The sequence below is a fragment of the Typopeltis vanoorti genome, chromosome 16, assembly GCF_054136105.1.
Source record: "Typopeltis vanoorti isolate ZY-2024b chromosome 16, IOZ_Tvanoo_1.0, whole genome shotgun sequence".
NCBI classification, from domain to species: domain Eukaryota; kingdom Metazoa; phylum Arthropoda; class Arachnida; order Uropygi; family Thelyphonidae; genus Typopeltis; species Typopeltis vanoorti.
The window spans coordinates 118295894-118319351 of NC_143564.1; positions in this window are offsets into that span (position 1 = coordinate 118295894).

Genomic DNA, 23458 nt, shown 5'->3' on the forward strand with positions numbered 1-23458 from the left:
GATTGTTCTCATCTCTCCAGAGATTTTGGAAATAGGTCACCCATTTTTCTAAATCTATTGTTTGTATTTTTATCTTTTCTTTTATTTATTTATTCATGTATTTTATTACTTTATAGGTTTTGGGTTGTGGCTTAAATAAATCCTTTTCTAGTTCTATTATGAAATTGTTCCATCTCTCTCTCTCTCTCTCTATGTTTTTTCCATACTTCTCGTTTTTCAATTGCATTTTTTTTTATATACCTATTTCTGCTTCTATTGTTTTGAAATATAGCCATTTCTGGTAACTGCCCTTTTTTGTTTTTATTATATTTTCTATTTCTTTGTTATATGAGGTGTCATATAATAATAATAATAATAATAATAATAATAATAATAATTTTTTTTAACATTTTATTATTAATGTCTCAGTATAAATTACATACAATAATAATATTTACAATATTTACAATAAGGTTTATACAGAATTTTTGAATTTAGAATATAATAATAATAATAATTTTTTTTTTTTTTTTTTTTTTTTATAAACGACTTATTTGTTTTTGTTTTTACATGAAAATGATAAGGTTTACTATCACACAGAGTATCTGCACACACACAGTGAAAAACATATTATCTTTTCTGTACAGTACGAAAATTCGATATACAAAATGCAGAGTACATTTTATAAATATGAATATACATTTTTTTAAACTAGCTAAATATGGATTGGCACCAATGTGCACACAATTCACGATACAATGCAGTAATGCAGCATACACACACAATTCAATAATAATAATAATAATAATTTTTTTTTTTTTTTTACATTTTATTATGTCTCAGTATAAGTTACATACAATAATAATATTTACAGTATTTACAATAAGGATTATACAGAATTTTTTTTTTTTATGTCTCAGATGAATTGCATACATAGTTGCTGTAGTAATTATATGTATATAATATTTATAACGCATTACAAGTGTGTATAACAGATACTTGCAAGTTAGTAATTTTCTTCCTCGAAGCTTAGCAGAACTTATCTGAGGAAGATAATAGATGACAGAGAGTGGTGGTTTCATGATGGTTGTGTTCCTATAGTGGTCACAAGCCAGGTGTTGATTTTACTGTTTGTTGGTACGTGCTTGAAAGACTTCGACTGCTATTACAGTTTAACTTTTTTTTTTTTTTTGTGAAAATAGGGTTGGATTTAGACATGGTGTGTTTGTTTCTTTGTGTTCTTGTAGTGGTAGTTCTTTGAGAGGGGGGGTTGTCGTAGGTTTGTGTGTGTGTGTATGTGTGGTGGGGGAGAGAGAAACAGGAATTGCTCTAATTTTCATTCTCGCTATAATATTTATATAGTGCCTGTTTCAGCTCTCTGTATGTTCCTGGGTTTCTGTTGTCGAACGGCAGTTTGTTTATCATGTCAGGTACATAGAAGTTTCGGGTGGCTTTGCCGTGCTGATTGTTGTACTTATATGTTATGTAGTTTGTTGACTGTGGTCTTGTTATTTGATATGTTGTTCTGGTTACTCTATATGTTGGGCTGTAGTAGTGTTTTAACATGACTGTGTAGTGGCGTAATTGTTTCACCTTAAATATTTTGTGTTTTGTCCATGCTTCCTGCATAAGAGTGGGTTGTTCCCAGAATATCAGTTTTATCATTTTATCTTGCAACCATTGTAGCCTGTTAAGTCTGTAGTCTGTGCAGAATGCGTATGATGTGAGTGCATATCTTAAAATGTTTTCGCATAATGCTTTATAGATTAGTATTTTTATGTGGGTTGGGGCAATGTCTTTTAATCTGTATAGTTTGCTTGCTATTATCCTAAGCTTGGTATGTAGGTAGTTTGTGTGGTTATTCCAACTTTGATCTGCATCGAAGTGAAGTCCAAGGTAGCGTGTTGTTTTCACCTGTGTGATGGTTGTGATTTTAGTTTCTGCACTTTGTGTATAGGAGGATGAATGTTTGATAGTGAGATATTTAGTTTCTATGGGCAGGGTTTAGGGGTTTTTGAATATCATTAGCTTTGTTTTTCCAGGGTTTATATATATGCCGTTTTCGGTTAACCAGTTAGTGATTTGATTGATGTCGTGTTGCATATTTTTGTAAGCGATTTTTGCAGTGTTGTGAATGGATACTATGGCAGTGTCGTCTGCATACTGGAAGATTTTACTTTTTAGGGGGAGTTGGCTTATGTCGTGTGTGTATATGTTAAATAGAATGGGAGATAGGACAGCTCCTTGCGGTACCCCACAGGTTACATGTACCTCTTTGCTGTGTGCTGATCCTATACGTGTGATGTGCTTTCTGTTTTTCGTGTATGCTTTAAACCACTGGAGTAGACGACCTCCAATTCCGATATGGGTAAGTTTCGTTAACAAGGTTTTATGTGTTAGTGTGTCAAATGCTTTTGTTAGGTCAATGAATACCACTAATGTTATTCTGTTTTTATCCAATGCTGCGTTTATTAGATCTGTGAAATCTTCCAGGAGTGTTGCTGTTCCTTTATTTTTTTGAAAGCCATATTGTGTTTTGGGTATGATTTGAAAATTTTCAACGTATATGGAGAGTTTCTGATGTACAATGCGCTCCATGATTTGGTTGATTACAGGCAGCGTGGCGATAGGTCTGTAATTACTTATTATGTTTCTTTTTCCCTGTTTGTGTATGGGTGTGATTAATGCAGTCTTCAGTGTTTCAGGTATGTGTCCCGTTTCGAATATTTTATTTAACAGTTTTTGTATAACTGGAAGTAGGTCGGTTGAGTGTTTCTTGATGTCTTTTGGTCTGATTCCGTCTATCCCCGGTCCTTTGTTAGGATTAATTTGTTGAATTGCCAGTGATAGTTCTTCTTTTGTTACTGTGGGGAACCACATCGACTGGGTTGCTCGTGGACCTAGTGGAGAATGTTCGTATGTGTGAGGAAAGGTTGTTTCTTGTAGCTTTTGGACAGAGTTCACGAAGTGCTGATTAAAGTTGTTTGCCAACTGTTTGAGGGATTTGGGGTCGCAGGCAAAGCTGTGTTTTATTGTTTCTGTGGCAGTGGTTCTGTGTATGTTGTCCAGCATTTCATTAATCAGGTGCCAGGTTTCCTTTATGTCGTTCTATGCTGTTGTTAATTTGTTGCTGTAATAGTTTCTTTTTGCCGTTCGAATCTGGGTTGTTAGGAGATTCCGTTTTCTTTTGTATTCAGCTTTTAAAGCGATATTGTTCGGTGACTTCTTAAGTTGTTTCCATAGGGCATCTTTTCTTTGTATGTCTGTTAGTATGCTGTCTGTTATCCACGGATTTTGTTTCGTTTGGGGGCGTATTTTTATTTTTGTTAATGCTTTGTTGTATATTTTGTTAAATGCAAGTTTGAGATTATTATATACAGCTTCAGCAGAGTCTAAAGATGCTATCTGCATCCAGTCTGTTTTTCTGATTTCATCGTTCACTATTGCTTCGTTTACAATGCTATGATACTGTTTTGTAGTCTCAGTGTTTTTTATCGGTTCTGGTTCAGTGTGTAACTGCAATGCTGTGAAATAATGGTCTGCTAGTTTGCATGTTATGACGACTGCTGTGTGGCTGTTTGGGGGGGGCCCTTATATTTATATGATCAATGCAGGTTGAGATTTTTGTGTTTCCGACTATCTCTTCTCGTGTATACGACTGTATGGATGGGGTTATGTTATATGCCGATAATAGGACTAGGTATTGTTCTGGGTTGTTATTTATGTTCCTAATGTTTATATTAATGTCTCCTATTATTATCAAGTATTTTGAGGTGCCTAATTTCTTGGCTGAAAGCCATCTGTTTAGTTCTTCTAGGAATTTTGTGGTGCTTAAGTTGGGTGGTCTGTATATTGCGTTTAATATCAGGGAGTTTGATGTTTTTAATTTCGATGCATATGTTTTCTGCGTATTCTAATTTATAGTTTATTTCTGTTACTTCTAGTTTATGTTTGGTAAATATTATTATACCACCGCCTCGTTTTGTTTGTCTGCAGTGTTTGTGTTGTTGGAAGTGTGGCATTTGGTAGGAGCATGCCTCTTCGTTTGTCGTAGATACTTCAGTCAGTATTAAAATGTCTATTTCGTCTATATCTTCCTTCAGATAAGCTTGCAGGGGCAGCCAGTATTTTTGAATGCTTCTGATGTTGATGTGGAGAATAGATAGTCCTTTTTTGGGGATTGTCAGTTGTTTCCATTCTGATATTGATTTCAGAATGTGGCAATTATCATGTTCCGGGGTGATTGCGTCTGCTTGATGGTGTGCATTCATGTTGGTTGGGGTGCTGGTCCTTCTTTATAATAATAATAATAATAATAATAATAATAATAATAATAATAATTTATTTTATTTTATTATATTTTTTTATTTCTCAAATAAATTACATACATTATATGAAGACAATTATGCATAACAAATACTTTCTCGTACATAAAGTTTTTTTTTTAAATAATAATAATAACAATAACTGTTTACAACGTATATTATTATAATATTCATCATAATGATGATTATTACAGATGTTTCTTTGCAATTTTACACTCTATATATACAATATCAATGGATATAATCACTCTATATTGCATACTTTTGTTACAGTTATTACATATATTACATACATTTGATTACCTATGATACATTACTTACATTTGCTTACATATAATACATACATTACATACTTTGGTTTATATGTGATACGTACATTACATGCACTTGGTTACATATGATACATCTTGGATGAGAACTAATTTCTCTGCTTTCATCCTCGAAGCTTATATGTAAGGTTATCTGAGGATGACACCAGTTTGTTATTATTTATTGTTTTTTTTTGCTGTGTTGGGAAGCTACGAAATCTATGATTCATAAATTTGCGCACGTACGCACGCACGCACGCACACACACACACACACACACACACACACACACACACACACACACACACACACACACACGCACGCACGCACGCACGCACACGCACACAATAACTTGGAATGTATTGATACGTCGCTGAACTGGAAGCCTGAACGAATATATTGTGTTTCATTAAGTTTGTATGGTATTTTGGGTGCGTGTTTCTTGTTCATAGTATGTCCTTAGAGCTCTTTTCAGGTTATTGTAATTCGTAAGTTTCTGTATTCAAAAAGTAATTTGTTTATCATGTCTGGGATGTAGAAGTTTAGCGTGGCCTTTCCGTAGTGATTATTGTATTTATATGTAGTCTAGTAGTAGTCTGAGGTCTTGTTATACGGTATGTATTTCTGACTCTCCTGTAGTTGGCATCGAAATAATGTTTTAGCAAAGCTGCATAGTGACATATATGTTTTGCTGTCAGTATTTTGTGTTCTAACATTGCAATATATATAAGGCCGTTATTTTTTCTTTGTTCCCAAAAGATCAGTTTTTATCATTTTGTACTGTAGCGACATTAATCTATTTAATTTGTAGGGTGCACAGAAAACATACGTTGTTATAGCGTATCTTAGTATATTTTGGCATAGTGCTTTGTATATTAGTGTTTTTAGGCGTATAGGAACTATGCCTTTTAACCTGTAGAGTTTGCCACTTATTGTTCGGAGTGTTGTGTAGATGGTTTATGTGGCTATTCCAGTTCATATCTGCATCGAAGTAAATTCCAAGGTATCGTATTGTTTCAACCTGAGTGATTGTAGTTGTTTTGCTGTTCTGTGTGTTTTTTATGTTGGAAAGTGGATGTTGGATGGGTTATATATTTGTTATCAACAGGTCGAGTCAGTGGATTTCTGAATATCATTAATTTTGTCTTTTCTGAGTTTAGGTGTATGGAGTTTTTGGTGAGCCAGTCTATGATCTGATTTATGTCATGTTGCATATTTGTTTGGGCTATGCTTGCGTTATTATGGATGGATATTATTGCTGTATCGTCTGCGCATTGGAATATCTTACCTTTGAGTGGTAGCTGATTAATATCGTGCGTATAAATGTTGAATAGAGTTGGGGAGAGTACAGCTCCCTGTGGTACTCCACAGGTTACTGGTAGCTCTCTGCTTCGGTTTGACCCGATACCTGTGATATGCTTTCTATTTTGAAGGTAGTTTGTAAACCACCTGTGAAGAGGCCCGTCTATTCCAACATGCCTCAGCTTTTCTAACAAGGTTTAATGTGTAAGTGTATCGAATACTTTGGTTAGATCAATAAAGACTACCATGGCAATTTTGTTTTTGTCTAAGGCGGTATTAATTACGTCTGTAAAGTCTTCCAAGAGAGATGTTGTTCCCTTATTTTTCTGAAAACCATATTGTGTTTTGGGGATGATATGAAAGATCTCAGTGTATGCTGTGAGTTTCTTCAGTATGATTCGCTCCATAATTTGATTGATAATTGGTAATGTAGCTATGGGTCTGTAATTGCTGAATAAAAATATTTTTCCATGTTTGCATATGGGTGTGATTATGGCGGTCTTTAGCATACTTGGTATCTGTCCTGTTTTAAATATTTTATTTATTAATTGTAGTAGGATAGGACTTAAACTAGTTGCATGTCGCTTTATATCTTTAGGTCTGATACCATCAATTCCCGGGCCTTTGTTTGATTTGATTTGATGTATTGCAGAAAGTAGTTCTGCTTCTTTTATGGTTGGGAACTATAATGTCTGTTTTGACTGTGGTCCAAGTGGAGGGTCTCGTTTTGTGATTGAATAATAATAATAATAATAATAATATGTATAGAATTACATGCAATGAAAAGTACAGTATACATCAGCTTTAGTTCTTAAAGCAAACAACTAAACCAAACATACTACAGCTAAAGTTCATTATTAATTAAATATGAACAGTATTTGTAATTTATCATTAATACTTGTGATAATTTAAAAACTGTTTTTCAGCACTTCACTTAGGTTAGTATTTTTAAAACAACACCTCAGCTAAGGCTTTGTTAAAATAGTTTAAAGTTAAGATACGTTAAACAAGCTACTTTATATTTGGTTAAGCATTATAACTGCATGGGGAGAATGTAACCCCCCCCCCCCCTTGAAGTGTTGCTTTCACTGATAATGTTAGTGAATGGCATTATTTATATTGGTTGTGCGCATTGGTTTCAGAAAGAAGACTTGATTTTAATAAGAGCACAAGCACTTGTCGACTTACTGTTGTGATAAAATAATAATAACAATGATAATAAGCCAGGTTGGCCAGCACGGAGTTGACATTGAAGTTGGACAATATGGCATTTCCTTTCCCAGTCAGCATTACCTATCTGGTTTTCCGTTTCAGTCGTTTCCGACGATAGGTGACTTTGTAGGCATTGCCCACAAAGTATCCTGGGAAAATTTTAAGTGATGTGTTACGTAATAATAATAATAAGGCTCCAGTTTGTTTTTTTTTTACTATTTCATTTGTCAATTTTAAAAAGAAGAAACTCTTGATAATTGATTTTTCATATTTAATAAAACAACCCGCAGATTATTTACATGAGAGTTCTATTTGTTCATTCACACCATTAATATATATGTTTTATTTATTTAATAAAACATATTTATAGGTTTGAATGAACAATATACAGGGTGTTCGGGATAAATTTGACAGTTTCGTAAGGAAAAAGAAAATCTTCTTTGTATCTATTAAATTTAATGAATTGACAAAAAAACATTACAGGCAGAGTTAATTACAATACTATCAACAAGATTTACTCAAAATAACCACCATTAGCATCGATCACAGCTTCAATTCTGCTTCGGAACCTCGAACAAGCTGATGCTACAGTCTCCCTGGGAAGGGCCGCAAAAACTGTTTTAATTTTATCCATTAACTGGGCTTTTGTATTACTGGAAGTGCGATTGGTGTCTTTTTCAACTGCGCCCCATACAAAATAATCCATGGGGTTAAGGTCTGGGGAGTTTGGAGGCCAAACATTTGGACTGGTGAAGTCGTAGAAATTTTCAGACAACCATTTTTGACTTTTCCCAGAGGTGTGGCAAGGGGCCGAATCCTGCTGCCATACATACGGCCTACCATTGGCTACCCTTGTTATCCAGGGCTTGACTACAGTTAGCAACTCCACGAACAAAGCCCGAATTCCAATGCCAGGGTTCTTCAACACCTGTTCCTGCAGATTTGCGAGGAATTCTGCTGTACGAACGCAATCAGATCGTCTGCTAGGGATCTTTCTTCTTGCTACATCCTCGTAGTCACCATTGCAAGTCTCTAGTTCATGCCTGATTGTTTTTACTGTATTCAGGGAGCATTGGGCAGCAGTCGTAATATCCTTATTTTGATGGCGGGCACGAATCATCATGATACAAGTTATTCTCTTCCATGATTCAGGTGGGTTCCAGCTATCCATCCTTTCTGACATCTTGTATATGAATGAAGAAGGGTCCAAACTTTTAAATGAAGAGAAGTGTGTGTTAATACATGTAACTTACGGAAAAATATAATTAATTATAAATATGTCAAATTTATCCCGAACACCCTGTATATATATATATACACTAGGGGTCCGCATCCCCTGGCGCCTACTGCGCCCAACCTCCCGAGTTCCGGGATGGTAACTCAGTAAGTTGGTAAGACAAAAAACGTGACATAAAAACGTTTCAAATTTCGGCTTATCTTTATATATATATAGAGTTGTGGCTTCCTATCTTTGAGAGGGTTGCAGCTAATTACTAGGGAGATAGTGACGCAAGGTGTTTTCTCCTTTCCTTCCTTGCCGTATTTTTTATGACTGTAGCCTGTGTTCACGGGTCCGGTTTGCCTGCTTGCGGGATGAAAAATCCCAGATAAACTGGCGGAAAAACCCTGCAGTCCACGCCCAAAACCGGCTATGGCTGAAGAAGATCCCTGAGCTTCTCACGTCGTCGACGGGAATCGAACCCAGGACACTCCTTCCCAAGGCATATGGTTGCGAAGTGCAAAGCCACTCGACTAACCGCGCGGACATTAATTATATATAAAATCAATATTAATTAATTTGTTCGTTTGAATGAATAAACAGAACTTTCATGCAAATAATTTGCAAAATTGTTTGAATTAAATATTAAAAATCAATTATCAAGAGTTTATTCTTTTTCAAATCGGCAATTGGAGAAGTAAAAAACCAAACGGAAGTGTTATTATTATTATTATCATTATTAATTTATCTCAACAATAAGTCGAGAACTGTTTGTGCCCTTTAAAAATAAGTGCACATCTTTTTCTTACTACTATGCAGTATTTTAGTACATGCTGACTGAGGAAGTAAATGCGATATTGTCCAACTTCAACGTTAGCTTCGTGCTGACCTCAACAGAAGTCTAGTCTTAAGGTCACCGAGACATTCAAGATTACTAACGCAAACACTGTGCTCTGCAACAGGTGCGGATAGCCAATGTGAGACAAGGGGGGAGGGAATTGCTCTAGCTGCTGACAGACGCTACCCGTGCTTCAGAATATATAGTAAACCACCTGAAAGGCAAAAGGAGCGTTATTACTATGAGAACCAAATACAGAGAATGGCGCTATTCGCAATGTCTAAAATAAATTAAAAAATCATCGAGAAAAAACATCAAAATGCAGTGAGGTAAGTCCCTTTCTGATCTATCCCTTACTGATAATTGAGATTCGTTCAGACAGTGAACGAAATATACTTGATTCCCACATGGAAAAACCAACCGAAAATTTCAGGCGCAGGACCTTTACCTGCATTACAATAACAACAGTGTAGAAGTGCTTGGAAAGTGCCAAAAGAAAGGATGGAAGATTTAAACCAGAATACAATCGATTGGCATAACAATCGGTATACCAGTCATTATTGCATCACTTCGATTAATTTAGGTCCATAACGAAACATAGAGACCACCATCAGCGTTCGTACGTTTCATTGCCAAAAAAGCCTGAGAGATTGCTTCTTAGTAGTAATCAAGAAAGAAAAGTCAATTTTCAATAACAGGCAATCTCCAACCCCAATCAGAACCATAGCAGGACATCTGACTTAACTAGTCTCTAGATGCAGTGATTTAGTGAAGCACTTGTAACTCCCAATACCATGGCTATCTTGGCAACATATTCAGTCAGAATATGCATCTCTGATGTTTTTCAAATCTCTAAATTAGTGGATAGAAAATATGTAAAAAATTCAGAATTCAATATCTTATATACTATTATGAGAAGCATAAAGAAATACTGACTTACATTGACAACACTGCTCAGTGACATCCTGTTGAATATTGATGTTCTAGTTTGACCGAAGTTTCTATAGTGATACAGAAATATCAGTGTACGATGTCAACAGTTGCCCTACAGCCCACATCTTATATAGATCTCATGAAACAAGAGGCATACCAGTGCGGTGTTCATCATTAAAAAGCACGATATGAACGAAACTTTAACTTCTTTCACACTCAGCTCGTGTCTGAAAGAAGTGTCTGAGCCTTTCAGAAACAACCTGGCAACGTAAATCCAATGCAAAAAAGCGAGGAATGGAAGTGCTTTGCAGGGAGAACAAAGAAACGCAGCCACCTACGGCGCAGCCGATTATGCTGTAGGCAAAATCAGACGATGAACTGAACAGACAAAAAAAAAAACACAGGTAAGTTCTATAATTTAAACTCCTTAAATATACTAATAGAAAATGGTCTAGAGACTATAAAAGCCAGCTTAGTAAATCTTGCGCAAAATCTCTTTGATAAACAGAACGAACAAATAACAACAACAACAAAGAAATAAACAAAAAAACACTAGCGAATATGAAGATTTGGTCAAACATAATAATTTAGCGGTGGAAGAAGCTTGCAGACGGTAAAAGACATCAAAATTAGTATTAACGTACTAACCGACAGGCAACATATGAAAGAGACATCCGAACTCCATCAAGAACTTAATTCACTAAAACTACAATACCAACGTTTAAATCAGCAACAATATAAAGATCTTGTCATAAATGGTCTTCCTGAAACTGCACCTACAGAACACCTCAGAGACGTAGTTTTAAAATTAGGCCATGCAATTGACAGCCTACAGCATAAACATGCAGACCACAAATCAAGAGCAAAAAACAAGGCTCGCCACAACCTGCACTAGTCATAGTTCATCTTACAAGCAAGACCACAAGAGACAATCTCATAAAAGTCAGCAGACAGAAAAAATCAGTTGCCAAGGACTTGAACGCATCGCAAGACAATACACCAATTTTCCTATCTGAATATTTGACACCATTCAACCAGAATCTGTTGTACCAAGCAAGAAAAGCAAAAACAGAACAAAATTACCAATTTTTGTGGATCAGAGATGCCAAGATATTCTTAAGGAAGTCACAAATTTTAAAGCCGATACGAATCAAAAGCTTAGAAGACATAGAAAGGCTGCCACAGTGAAAAACAAGGCTGCTAATTAGTTCAAAAAGAAGACCACAACAAAAAAAATGAATGTGAGCCATCAGACGAATCTAATAATACCAGAACATATTGGCATTTTCATTTTGATCAGACCTTTTCAGATCATTCATTTGATCTCTCAAACATCAGCCAACTTCCAACATAGTAATCAAATCAATAAAAAAAATAACTAACTGATGTCATCTGCAGATAAACTTACCCCTAAAAGCTTCGAGGCTGCAAGCTGAGAAGACATTACATCTCAACCGAGATCAACAGAAAGAAAAAAATAATCCATTTATTATATTGAAGTGCTGTTTTTGCAGCGCTTAAATATTTAAAAGCAAAAATTGTAAAATATATATAACTTATTGTTATACTATAAATACTGTTTGAAAAAAAATGTAATCTTATTGAACCGCAACTATAAATTACCATCTACAGTAACTATTATTAATTCGTTATACAAAAATAGGAAAATTGTATGGAATTCATTGTTTAAAAAATCCATAAATGCATAATATATAATCAAAATTATAATAATAAAAAATCATTGAATTTTTTTAAAAAATACTGTACTATTACTATTATATGTATGTAATTTTGATAATTTTGAAACGTTGTAATTTCTATAATTTTATAATGTAATTATTATATGTATTCAAGACAAAATAAAGTGTTAAAGTGTTTAAAAAAATACAAACACCTATTATACAAACGCCTAGTAAGATGCATTCTAACAGAGATAATGTTTATCACCAACCACTCTCCATGCAAAAAAGTCATGCCGCTCTCTCTTATGCACCACACCTTTATACAACTTCCAAGAATGATCTCTTGTCTCAATCCCCTTTCCTCCTTCAACACTTTGAAGGAGCGAAGGGGATTGTATTCCTTTTTTATATTCTTTATTGTATTCCTTTTCAATCAAAAACTGTTATCGAAAGGTGTTATTTTATACAGTCTGAATAGGGTGATTCATATACTTCTGGATTTTACATAGGTTTGACAGGCTATCACATAATAAATTCTGGTATAAATTCTGGATTTTACATAGGTTTGACAGGCTATCACATAATAAACGGGTGTATAAATTACAGCAAATGGGATTGGAAAATCAGTTGGTTGATATGATAGCAAACTGGCTTTCTAATCGATATCAAACAGTGGTCCTAGAATAGGGTTATGTTCTAGGACTATTGTTGTTTAATTTGTGTGTTAATGATATTGCAAGTGGTCTGCAAGATGATATTCAGCTGTTTACGAATGATGCTAAGCTGGGAAAAGTTATTAGGAATGATGCAGATGTACTGGTACTTCAGAGCGATTTGAATGTAGTGGCTATGTGGGTTAATAAGTGGATATGCCAATTTAACACCAGTAAGTGTATGGTTTTGTACTTACAAGGTAAAAGCCGTGTATCATATTGGAGATGCTGTATTACAGGAGGTGGAGGAAGCGTGGGATCTTGGTATATTGGTGGATAAAGAATTGAAGTTCAAGGGACATATTACATAAATCATAAAAACAGCACAAAGATTTCTTTGTGCCAGTATACTAAGAAAAACACTGACAAGTAGAGATAAGGATGCATATAACTTATGCATTATGTTTTTGTAAGCAGATATGTACACATGCATATAACATAAGTAGTAAGTATAAATAATAAAGTTTGTGGAAAATTGTAATATTGTTCATATTCTGTATGATGCAGTTATGGATCATCCGTTGGTGGTAAGAAACATTTTGCGTCTATTGCAATGCTAATGAGAAGCCGATTTCATGATTTCTATATAAGTTCTCTGCGATAGTTCTCTCGACATTGAAGCTTTACTAGCGAACGGTCTTATCATATTGGAAATATCAATTAAATTTATTTTAGTTAATTTTAATCTAGTTAATTTTAATTATATGACACCTCCAGGGAGTCCAAAGACTCATCAAGGGAGAGTGTGCGAACAGCATCGAAAGATTTATCTCTCTTCCAACTACTAACCGCGCTCAAACTTGCTTAACTTTTTGCGAGCCATTAGTAGCAGAGGCTCTACCAATCGACCAACCTTAACTATAATAAATTTAATTAATATTTCTAGTATTTCGGCAAAGTCAAATTGTCACTATTAGTGTTAATTAATGTTAATGTTAAATACACAGTTATATTGTAGTTATGATATTAGTGTACGTTGTAATTTGCTTAAAATACTACAATTATGAACAGCGAATGTATAAGCCTTACCACTAAACGGTAGACAGAAAAGAAGTAAGTGAAAACAAAATGGCATAAACGATGGCTGCTATAGTTGAGCATAGATCAATCCTTTTATAAGGGATTTTTAAAAATCTATAAGAAACTTATAGATTTTTATATATTAAGAAACAAGGAAGTATTTTATCATACGATTACCATTTTTTTGTATTTCCTTTTAATAATCTAAACTGATACAACTGTTTCTAATCCCCAAACTACGGTATGTTATTTCGTAACACTCGAGGAAATATTTATCCATAGACACTTTTGCGATAATAAAAATGGCGATAACTGCTTTCACTTGAGTTTTACAGGAAAAAAAAAAGTTAAGTTTTTCTTAAAACGTTTTCATGACTGATCTGTTGATTAGTTATAACGATATTTTCATTATTCATTAAGTTAAGGGTTTCGTCATCTACTCTCACTGGCTTCAGGATCATGAAATTATCGACTTGTGACTTTAATTTTAGGAGTAATGTTTCACACTCACTTCCCGTCAATGATTCCTGAAGACCGTATGCTGAGCTAACGAAACAATTTTGATGTAATTCCTAATGTGATTAACAATCTTTTTTTTTGAATAATCTGAACAGTAAGTTTTAGGACAGATGCAAAGAGAAACAGCCTTCATATATCCTGTTCAACACCCATTTGAAAAATCACGATCTCGCTTAATGAAGCGAAATCGTGATCGAGAAAATGCAATATGAATTAGACAACAGAGTTCAGTAAACAGCGAAAGAGAAGGTTTACGTAACGTTATTATTCGGCTGAGAGTCACTAGACGAGAAAAATGTTTGCCTCTGTCTTCGTTCTCAGAACATTTCAAGTATTATGTGAACAAAGCAGATACAGTAACCAGAAAATAACCAAATTCAAAAGCAATTCCTAAATTTCTAAGCTGAACTTGAATCCTGCACTTCTTCATGTCTGTTTCCTGTCGTAAGAGCATACCGTACAAAGTTGTGCTTGTTGGTGTCCGCTTTTGTTCTCATTTGCTTTGCTCCAGCTCCTTTGTCACACGTTAAGTGTTCTAGAGAAAACGCGTGTCTAGGGTAACTTCTCATTCATGACGAATGACCTTCCACATATTCCTGTGCCACATACAGAATGCACAATAGGGAAAGAATTTTGCTAAGTGGGCGACATTAATTCAGGAGCTCAACTGCGAGAAGCAGTATTTATGTGTCTAGTTACTTTTACCGTTCAACATACCAGGTACCAACTGTTCTCGAAAGTGTCTTGCCTCCGTATACAAAGTTTCTACAATATCAATTAGAAAAAAAAAAATTAAACTGCTACTCTTCAGGGAAAAAAATCTTTTGACATTGGACATTAAAATAATTCTGGTTTTGTCCATTGATAGTGGCTGGAAAACAAAATTTTTCTAAATTTTCTAAGTACATTAATACAAAAATTTTCTATTTTAATGCACATTGACTACTTTAATTAAGTTGAAGTCAAAGGTAGATCGAGAGTCAATATCACGAATTTTTTAAATCACACAAAACCTATCTGTGTACGTCTGAGTTTTAGTACAAATTTACGCCTGAAATAATAAATGTTATTGCTTTAAAAATGATGTAATATTTTAATAACATCAGAAATTAAAAAAAAAAAAACCGAAAAGTGTCCCTCAGAAATATAAAACAACGAGTTTTGGATTCACCCAGCTTTCACTTAGAACCATAAGTTATTAGAACTATAAGTTAACTGGCAAATCAGACTCGTAGAGCTATCGATTGCAATTAAATGAAGAATAACCACTTTCGTAAGTTTAACTTCATTGTGTGCTCGACTCTGCTAGTTCAGTTTTCTCAATCCCTCCACTGTAGAGTAGAGTAGAGAGTATGGTGTATATATGGAAAACACAGTAGAAACCTTAGTATTATTAAATTACATTCCTCAAGACTGATAGATTTTCTTTGTAAATCCAGAAAGAATCAAAAGACTACTTTTTTTTTTCATCTGATATCGACTAAGTTAATTTTAATAAATTTCGAGTTTCTAATAAAAATAAATTTTAAATTATTGACACGTGATTATTTCATGATAAAAACCCATGAAAAGCATACTATGTGTGTAAAAAATCCTAATAATGATAATAAACTAACGCATTTTATTCTTTTATAGGGAGTAAGCAAGGCCTTTTGCCTGTGTCAGAGATAGACTAACTCGGGAACTTTTGGATTGCAGATTAGGATGCAGCAACTCAAATTTATTAAAATTTTGAGTTTTTTTAGTAAAAGAGTCAACATTACAGTTCAATATCGCTATTAGCTGCCTTTCAGCTGAAGTGTATCGCCGTCGGTAATCCAGAACAGGGTACCAGTTGGATTCCACTCCTCAATGAACTTGGCTGCAGTTCTCGTTTATTTGTAATAATTATATTCCAGAGAAAGCCTACTTTGTAATTTCCTATGTAGGTTCCACATGAGGCTTTGTTCCGATTCGGTGATTGATGGGTGCTGGTTCCAAGAACTATTGACCTTCCGGAAATAAAGATTTTACACATAGAAGAGAGAACATAATATACAATCCCTCCTCGATCCAAAGAAATTATATCTTCCAGAATTGCATATTACAGTGCGTTCATGAAAAGTTTTGTTAAAACACTGGAGAAAACTAGACCAGCATTACCAAAATTTCAAAAATATGAAGGGGGTATATTTTTTGTATCTCAAATAAAAAGCATTAATAAATGAAGAATTTGACAAGAGTCTTACTAAAATAAAATCAAAAGCTTGGAAATCGTTCTACCTTTAGGCGATTTAATTAGCCTAAGTCGCCTAACGATTTAATTCTTTACTTTTTAGTTAAAAATCATAGTTTTTAATTATTTATTTAGGATTTTTTTTGTGGAAGAGCAACAGTAAAGCTGAAAATTATAAATAGCCGATTAATCAAATTATAACAAATTTCTATAAGATGGGACCACCAGGATAATCCTTAGAATTCACTTCTTTGACGAGTCACTAGGACATCGCAGTAGTAGAACAATGATATAAGGGAAAATGGACGCTACTGTGATAGTAAACTACTGGTGGTTTCTTCAAAGAAAAACATTCGAAGACATTTTCAAGAGGAAACGAAATACTTAATAGTTCTTTTAAATTTGTATATATTTCAGCATTTTTATTTTCTTTCTGAAAATATGGAAATACTTAAATATTGATTATTTATACTGATTTTACAAAATGTGTTTTTTTTCCTAATCGACAATACTCCATTTTATTTCATTTTTTAACATATGGAACAATAACTGATCATGCATTGATGTGCTTAGGAAAAAAAGCAAGCTCCATTTTCACATTCCAAGCCTAAAAATACGTTAGGGTAGTATAAGACAGATTAGAATTAGTTTTTATTTTTTAATATTTAACTTGATAAAATATACATTGGAAGACAGGCAATAAAAATATTGTTTACATATTATAAGACTATATTACAGAGAAAAAGGATTTTCTTTTTGGATATACAATAGGAAGGGGTGTTAAATTAAATTAATTAAGTTAAATTAATTATGAGTAAGATAAAAGTAAAAGAGAGTTAGTAAGAAAAAAATTAAATAAAAAGGCCAACTGACTTTTGAGTCAAGTTGAACAACGACGAAATGATGTTTAATGCCAGGTATTTCAACAGCTTTTGGAAGATGGATTTAAATTTCTTACTCAACAAGATATTATTTGGGGTATTCTACCGGCTGGCTTGGCAGTTTGTGAGACAAGCCAGTCTGAGTTTCTGGAATTTTCCGAAGTAAATAGCTAGAATATCGTTCCGATATTTTAATCATTTAATTTTCATGTCGCTGCACACCTATTCTACAGTCACTTTCTCATGGCGTATGGGGAATTTTGTTCATATTCATCACAACAAAGATTACATTTTAATTTTAACAATTAAAAATTAATGAAATAAAAAATATGAGGGTTGAAGCCGAAAAAGAAAGTAAAACAATATATGATTTAATTTTTTTCATCTTAGAGAATTGGACTTTTGCATTGTTTATTCTTGACTTAATGTCTTCTCTTGCTCTGCCATCTTCTGTTATTAGGCTTTCTAAGTACTTCAAGCTTTTTTACTTGTTTTATTTGTTTCCCGTTGATATCTATATGCTCTATATTGATAGGGGTTTTACCTGTAACAAGAATTTTATTCTTATCTGTGTTGATTTTCATTTTATATTTTTCGAGGTTATTATTTAATAATTCTAGCATTATTCTTAACGTTCTTCTGTTTTCTGCAACAAGGGCTATGTCATCAGCAAATCTCATTCACATGACTTGCTCACCATTTATCTTTATGCCGCTATTTATTTTATCTTTAGTTTCCTGAATGGCATTTTCAATATATAAATTAAATAAAAGTGGTGAAAGTATGCATCCTTGTCTTACTCCACTCCTAATAGTTATTATTTTCTCCTTATCATTGATTTTAATATGTCAATTTTAATTTTTATATATTTGATAAATTATTTTTCTATCCCTCAAGTCTACACCGATATTAGTTAGGCAATGTAGGAATATTTGCTGGTTTACTTGATCAAACGCTTTCTCTAAATCAAGGAAGCAAATGTAAGTATTTTTACCAAGGTCAATTCTTCTCTCTATTGTTGTTCGTAAAGAGAGTATTGCCTCTCTTGTTCTTTTATTCTTTCTGAATTAGTCTTCATCCTGTAGATAATCTATTTTTGAATAAATTCTATTTTGAATAATATTTAATTATTTATTTAGAGATAATTTCTTTGAAAACATACCTTAACCCACCCATGATTTTGCTGCGCCGGAGAGTTCACCGTTCGCTCCGACCTAGTTACGGTACGGTACCTACATAAATATAAGCTTTTACAGTTAAATATTTTATCATATCACAATGTCTGTTGTGATTCGTGAGCAACAAGGAACTATCATGCACGCACACGAGATAATTTTGTTTGGAAGTTCTCGAAAATCGAACCCCCCCCCCAAAAAAAAAACATTGTGTTAACTATTCAAGAGCCTTGTTCTTATCTTCAAGTATATAGTTGTAGGGTTGGTTTGTCTAAGGAGAAACAGGAGAAAAGTATACCTCTATGATCTGAGCAAACGAACTCAGCAAGAAAAGGAATAAAGTAGGAATTAATTTTCTTAAATACCAAAGGTATTTAAGAAAATACGAACTTCTTCCACTCTGCCAATTGTACATTCTGATCGTGCCTAGAACTAGCAAATGCGGTAATCAGTCTGTATCATTTGCCTACTGACATTTCACTGAAAAGGATTATGACCACAATAAGAAAGAACAGTTTTAGTTTTATGCTGAAATTCAGTGTATTGTAAAATGTCATGCCTTGAAGTTTTTAATAACAATCAGGTATATTTTGTATAAAGCAAAGATTTAGGAACTCCCCCCCCCCCTTTTTTTTTCTTTTCTGTATCATCGCTTTACGGATAGTCAATTTAATTAATCAGTAACATGCTGAAGCTCCGTAGTTGGGCATGTTACTGCGACTGAAGCAAAGGCTATGAGGCCAATGCACTATGCCTGTTAATAGTATGTGTTCTTCTGGTTGGTTTACCTGTTTTGGGAATGAAAAAAGAGAAGGCAGGAGAAAAACTTTTCCTATCGACATGAGACTGGTTAACTTTATCGACTCACCTTCAATTGAAAAGCCTTCATAACGATTTTTCGCTTCTGAAGAATATTTCATATACAAGCAAACTGATTTGAATCTTTCATAATCCATGGGTTAAGAGATACTCCTTTTTATGCTTCTGACTTTATGTGTTACAATTTGTATATACGAATGCAAAAGGATGTTTTGTAAGTTTAGTTCATGTATCATTTTTAATGCAGTAAATTGCAGAAGAGATATATTGTAATATTACAAATCAAAAGTTCTTGATTTGCTGACTATCGATGACTGCCACATCATTTTTTTTTCTGAAGTTACTAAAAGAAAAAGCTGTCGTAGTTAGCTTTTCTGATAATTATACCTGGATGTAATGTTCATTAATGGAGTGCGGCCAGCATTTTAGAGATCACAGCACATGCACTTCATTGGCGACCAAGCTCGCACTCTGTCATCCGCCGTGCACACAGGGATAGATAACCTTGTCACTTATTTTTATCAATTACTTTATTTAAGCTGTTAAAATTTACCCAAGTGTGCGATGAGGAAGGATTGGTGTGCGTGTGCGTGCGCGCGGAGTGTGATTGTGTGTGTATACCACGAAACAGTTTGTACATTAGTAATGTGATTGCCCTTAAGTTTAGTTAATCTGGGCCACTGTTCTGGGCAGTGGCCCTTCTCATAATGCATAGCGTTATATATGTCCTTAAGGACATGTATAATGTGCCTTGCATTATGCCTTACATTTATCCAAGTGTAAGCAAACTTCGTTTGCTTATACTTGGATAAAGGATGAAACCAAGAATATAATTTCTTGGCATCTTTAATTTCTTTTTAGAGCTACTTTTAAGTCTCCAATAAGTTCATATTCCATACCTGCAATGGAATATGAACCTACGACTGATTAGTTGGAGGGTGGAATCCAAAAGCGCTATACAAAACGCAGTGAGGATAACGTAAGAAGTGCTGAGAAGTTTTGGAGAAAGGAATAAAACACATAGAAATTTAGAGTTGAAAAATATATTCCATTTATTTCATTGTCGATATACGTGAAAGGAAGGGGGGGGGAGCATCAGTCTGACCTGTTATGATGTCCCAACACTCAGAATGACCACATCAAAAAATCTCTCGAAGTCAGTAAATATTGGTAGAGAAGATTATCCTCGACTCGTGTGTTAGAGTGGCAACCTATTGCCTCAAACTTTATCAACACGCTCAGTTAACTGAAGCATGTGCCACTGAGGAGGTAACACCTACCTTGACGTTGTTGCAACCATACTTTAAAATTGTTTTGCCAACTCTTTGCGTTACACTCCTCTTTTGACTTCTCACATTATTTTATTAACCTGATGGTGGTCACTGGAGAAAAAAACTTTCTCCAGTAAGAAGGACCACTTTCTATTTGTCAAGCACAGATATTGGATTATTCCAAATAGGAGTAGTCAAATTTCCGGTCATGTTTAAAGAAATGCATGTTATGTATAAAGTGATAATTTATAATGAACAAGAAAACAGCTTGAACAGTTTCAAAAGGAAATTCGCTATGAACTACTCAAAAAAGGTGATAATAGTCTCATATTCAATTCAAACCCAAATACTGCAACACTCTTTTCTTTTAGCTTCCCGCATTATCCAAAACGAAGGCAATATATATCAAGCAGCCCCCCCCCATAAACATCTACTTTTTTTGGATGATTTTATTACATTGCACACAAACGTATCACACTAATTTTATCAGCTAGCTATTCGTTCCACAGAAGAAGATTTCAGTTTATAAAACGAGTAGGAATAATATCACAAATACTTGAAATCTCAAAAACGAATCGCCTTAAAAAATTCGACTGTGGTAACAAAATGGTCTCTCGCACTAGGAAAGAAATATATATATATATATATATATATATATATATATATATATATATATATATATATATATATATATATATATTCTCTTTGTACGATGGCATCCACTCTACAAGTATATAATAAGCTATTGATTAACTGTTGATTATTCTTACTAAGTTCCACGCAGTTGCCGATGAGTGATTTGTGTAACTTCAGTATGTACTCTGTAGTAGTGTTATCGCGCCGCACTGGGAATCAAACAATAAGTCATGTGAGAGAATGCTACAATTTAAAGGCTGACACTACAGCCATGCGTTTACACAAGCAGAAATGAGGTGTTAGGATAAAGTGACCCCTACGACTAAGATGTCACTTGATAAAGAACGGTCTCCATGACAACCGTGCGCTGGGAGGAAGAGAATACAAAGAGAAACATATGGAAGATAGGGAAAAAATACAACAAGTGTTGGAAAGCAATTACTAAGCATGCGGATTGAACAAGTAAGCAGGAGAAACATTTGGAAAGCAGGCAAAAAAATTTCAACAAGACGTGGATTTACAAAGAAGAGTTAAAAAGTAAAGTCACTTTGATCTCAAGTTCCAATTTCTTTCTTTTTTCTTCAACAAATCTGAAAATATGAGGCATTACACATACGTCGATAAATTATTAGATTACTACTGTTACTAAAATGTAAAATGATTTTAGTTGGATAATACAGATGTGAAGAATTAGATCTCAGAATGATTACTGTCAGTTGTTTGACTTTTGCATAAATTTATAGAGGTTATGGAAAATTCATACTGATTTATGAATAAACTGCTTGATTTGAATTTCGTAACTGGAGAACTGGAGATTAATTTAGTGCCTGCAACGAATGCTCAGTTCTTCACTCCTAGCGCCAGGCCAAAGAATGAGACATTGTTTCACAAATTTTTAATCTACATTTTCGATAGTGTTTTCCTCCAACCATCCATCCATTGGCTTCATTATGCTACCTTTTTGTGTTTCTGTTTATTTTAAACGTGTCGCAGTTCCTCGCGGTTTTGAAAATTTCAAAAAACAGTGTAAGGAACACCATATTTTCACGGAATCTGTTCAGACATTCTGTTATTAAGATCGACGACTAGTTTCTGTACGTCCTATAAACTAAGGCAGGTTTTGCTGCCATGAAAATAACTTCGAACTACCAGTCATGTTATAAGGTCTTGCGTAATTTCAATTTCTCGTTTTAAAGTTATCTAAGATAGAGTCGAAAAAAAAAGAAAATAGATTTGTCAGTTTTATTCTTTATTTTCATGCATATTGATAGCTGTTTTGTAAATTTAAATAGAAGCAGTTAGTTTAACACATCGAATAACACAATTTTTACATAACTGTAGGAGGCAATTTTTTTTAGTTCAACAAAGCAGATATTGGACTTTGGATAATGAACACACAAATAGTCACACTGTCTGTTAGTAACTTAGGCTGTAATGTAATACAGCCTAAGTTACTAACAGAAAGCCAACCCAAATCCATAATATAATATGGATTTGGGTTGGATACTGCTTTGTAATTAACAGAAAAAACTAAGCTAGGAGATGCAAATATATGTCTGTTAATTGGTTTACCGATTTACCTATTTTACTGATGAACAACTCCAGTTTACGGGACGAAAAATCCCTCCACCTATGTATAGATTGCCAAATACAGTTGGCAATTCTATTAGTAATATATTCACAACTGTACCAGTTGAAATTTTCTTATGCTTATTAGGATCATAATAGAAAAGGAAAGCAGCGATAAGGCTCCCCTCTAATTGAAAGGCATCAGGTGATGATTCGAAAGTTATTACGTACGCTGACGCTTATCGGCCTGGTTGGCACAGTGGTTAGCGTATCCACTCTCCAATGAACAGGCTAAGGATTCGAATCCCAGCGTGAGCAGGGATGTTTGCGACTATCTTTAGGTGGGAGATGAATTTCGTTGCCCAGTGCAAGACCACCATCCCACCCACAAAAGGTTATTTGCAAACGTAGAGTATATTTGATACCATGAGTGAGTGGGCTAAGAATTTTTTTCTATCAACTTTATATATTTTTTTATTTTTAATTTATTTTTTCATAGTCAGGAATGCCTGCTCTATAGACCAAACACCGAACTTTTTAAGACCACCTCGATCCTCCAATAAGTGGAGAGGTGGTCTCCCACCGGGCAATGAAATTCATCTCCCACCTAAAGACAATCACAGACATCCATGGCTACAGTGCGATTCGAATCTGTAGCTTGTTAGTTGGAGAGGGTACGCTAACTACCAGGTCAACTAACTAATTCATCAGATTTGCGCGTTCCTTTCAGAATATGTAGTCGACCAACACCTTTACTCGAAATAGAATTTTAAACCATCTGGGAAGCAGAAAATTGATTATACCTTCGGGTTGAACTTCAGATTATACCAAATTAAAAAAAA